Below are 3,875 nucleotides of genomic sequence, written 5' to 3'. Positions count from 1 at the left end.
AATTCTGGGTGTAAGACACTTAAATGTTGAGTGCAATACTAACCTAAGAACCTGGAAACTTGGAAATCACAGGATACTGCATCCATGAACTAGGATTGGAAATTTAGCCATAACTCACTCTACAAAACCCCAAATTAAGTGATTCTTGAACCTGTATAATCCTAAGACATAGGGAAACAATTCATATGAAGAACACAAAGTTAAATTATGATTCCAACCTATCCAAAATTATTTGACAAAATGGGTCCAAAATCTATCTGGATTCTAGAATGCCCTAAAAACTGAAAATTGGTCTGTGGACCAATTTTTGTAAAATGGCTATAACTTGAGCTACACAAATGCAAATTGAATGATTCAAGCCAAAATAAACATAAGATATAGATCTACAAATCTCATGAAGAGAGTATGGCCTAATTCCTTCTATACATTGGTCCAAATTGTTAAAGAATGTGAGGCAATAAATCTGGAAACTATGAAATGTTAGCATAATGGCTTAAATTCTGAATGGTATTTAATGCCAATGGCATGATTTGGATGAATGACTTGTGAAATTATGTTTGGGACCTATACTCCCACCATGAATGAAATGATGACATAATGATGAAATATTGAGTATGTTGAATTGTTAACAATGATAATTAGCTCAAGTATGCCTAGACAGTAGTGTAAGGATTTGGATAGATTGACATGCTAAGAATGGGTGAGATTGGCACTATTGCATTTGGCTTATTATGCCTGGATACCACTGGCAAGCGCCGAGTGTCCGATATGGTTATCACATGGTCATGATCACTTTGAATAATCATTGGTAGGCACCGAGTGTCCGATATGATTATTCCTTTGGCTTTATGTCTAATTATGTTTACATACCTGATAGGCACTAATGTGTCTGACAGTATGACGGCCCAAGGCACCGAGTGTCCAGTGCTAGTAAAACTAGCATATCCAATCAAACAGTTTGATTTAAGGTTACTTGGGCACTATAATAAATTAAGAAAGTTGAATATCAAAATGAAGACAAGGAAAGATCCCAAGAAAATAAATATTTCCAAAGGTTATAAAAAAAAAAGTAAAAATGAGGGAACGAAATAAAAATATTGTGGAGGGTAAGGAAAATCATTTTGTGATTAAACAATGAAATAACTACAAAAGTTTGGTATTATAAACCCTATTTGCTTTTAAATGTTGCAAAATTAAATTAAATGTGCATTCTCCTTATTTTACTTCAAGCATGAAATTATTGTGTGTATTTATATCTTGTACCTTTATTATATTATTGCACCACTAAGTAAAAATGTTAGTAGTATACCCTAGAGCATATCATTTGGTATATGACACCCCTTACCCGTCTATAGTGTAGCCGAGCAAGAGATGCCACACAATGTACCGGAACACTATATTTTATTTCAATCGTTTTTATTCTTCCTTAATTTATTTCTTCATGGATATAAAGTGTAATTTGTGAAATTTAACTCATTTAATTCATTTATTGAAATTATAAATTCATTTGGGGGTTCAAAAATTTTATAGAAAATTCGGCGGAGTACCGGCTAAAATGGATAAAACAGTTCTTCAGAACCTGTGAAAAACACTTCCAATAATTTTCAATCATTCTCAAACTCCACTTGTATCACATCAATTTAAAACAATTTCTTAACAATTCCTCCATTTGTCATTCATTCATTTGACATCATCATCATGCTCAAATCATAAATAAATTCTCACATGGTATTTATAATCACAAAGTTACAAATACTTACATTAATACAAAATTATATTACATAGGTTTCAAATATACATGATAAAATAAGAGTTTAATTACAAAACTTAAAAAATCACAAAATACAAAATGAGACCTAGTGTCCTACCAAGGCATTGTAGCCTGTGAGGTGACACGGACACTATGCAGAACTGTGAATGGCCTTACCCAATTTATGGTCTATTGGGCCTTCTGTCTAAATCTTCAGTACCTACGCGTTGAAAAACTGACGCGCTAAGCATAAAGCTTAGTGGTGCCAATAATACAAGAAAATATAATACGCAAATAAAAATAATAAATTTCTAGTTATTATGTTCATAAGAAATGAATAATTACTAACTTATTGTTTAGTCGAAGGCTAACTACATTTTATGATGTTAACTTCTTCATGTATTTTGTTAATTATTTTCTTGATGATTTTGAGCTTGATTATTTTATTGTAATCATTCTTGATCTTTGTCTTGATATTTAACTTCCTTAATTTCCTTAATAATCAGTTCAATTACAATTATACTTTTCCATGCCCAAGTAATCTATACAAATTGACCAGACTGGATAAACGGATAAACTAGCACTGGGTACCAGGTACCTCGAACTGTCACACCATCGGTCACAATGTGTCTCCCGGTGTGCAAACAGAATGACTAATAAGCCATAAAAGCAATAAGGCATAAAGCCAAGTATATCATCATAATCAGTATAGCCATACAGAATGGCAATGAAAGCCATACATCATATGCAGTACTGCTATCAGAACCTTATTGGCATGCCAACCTATCCAACCCAATCACATTAGGCCTACTAGGGCATATTACAAAATCATTTCTTGAATATTTGTATTTTACATGTATGGTTACTATTCATTTCATTAGTCAACTAAGATGTTGACTTTTTCATAGACAATAGGCATATTGGTTTTAGTATCCCCAACATACCACATTTTGCATTCTAAAGTTTTTGGTATTGGTTGCCAATACCATTTCAAAGCTTAGTATTAGTTATTCACAATTTTCAGATTTCAAGTATTATGTTTACTGTTCCATTGGTCGTTTGTAAAGTAGGATTTTGGCAAAGTTGTCTTCATGAAAGTTGTTCCTTATTTTGTCTAGTTACATTTCTTTTTTTGAATCACTCCATTTGGAGTTTTGTAACTCAAGTTATGGCCTAAACACCATAGCTGGCCAGATTGTAATTTTCCAGATTTTTCTCGGCAGAACCAATTCTGCAGGTTTTGTGCACTGAATGCAGGTCAGTTTTTGAACATGTTATGATCAAAATTTGGGTTTTGTTTCTCCATGAAAGTTGTAGCTATATGTCTCAAATTTCTGCTGGTAAAAGTTCAGGTCAATTGGACCTTTCTACATTGAGTTATGACCAAATGAATAAATACTGTTCATTTGGTCATTTTGCCCAGGCAGAATGCAAGTCACCCGGATTAGGGTAATTTTTAGGTCAACTTAGTTTGATTTTCTAGGTAGAGTTTCTTCACCAAAGTGGTGCCATTATGTGTCTAGTTTCATGTCCAATTAGCCTTGCACCAATTGAACCTCTACAACTCTATTTACAGCTGCCTAAACCTGATAGATTCACACTCAGTCCTACAGGTCAGCCAAGACAGCTCACCCAAACTCAAATACCAAGCCACAACTCACTTCATTTCCTCCTCACACACATTCAAATGATCACTAATTGACCCTTTGAACACTGATTCACCATCAGTTGAACAAAACTCTAATTACCCCTAAACCCTAACTCTCCAAATCTCTTAATCTTGTAACACATGCTACTCTCATTAAAAATTCATCCATATACATGTTAAATAGCATTAGGAGGTAAGTTTAAACTAAATAAAACATAGAAATTTCCCTTCCTTCCAAGCTGGCCAAATTTTCCTTTTTAGCCATTACCCATGATTTCTTCAATTCTTCTTCATATTTACAACTCAATTCAACTAATCCACACAATTTAAACACTAAATCTTGAAGCTAAGAGCACTTACCTCTTGTAATAGTTCTCAAAAGCTCTAAATCTTCTCTTTTTCCCTTTCTTTTTGCTGGTTAGATGTTGCTTAAGCTGTGATGAAGAGGTTTTGTGAAGTAAGATTAAAATCTTATGG

Source organism: Hevea brasiliensis, unplaced genomic scaffold, assembly GCF_030052815.1.
Source record: "Hevea brasiliensis isolate MT/VB/25A 57/8 unplaced genomic scaffold, ASM3005281v1 Scaf376, whole genome shotgun sequence".
In the NCBI taxonomy this organism is placed as follows: domain Eukaryota; kingdom Viridiplantae; phylum Streptophyta; class Magnoliopsida; order Malpighiales; family Euphorbiaceae; genus Hevea; species Hevea brasiliensis.
This window is presented reverse-complemented; position numbering follows the sequence as displayed.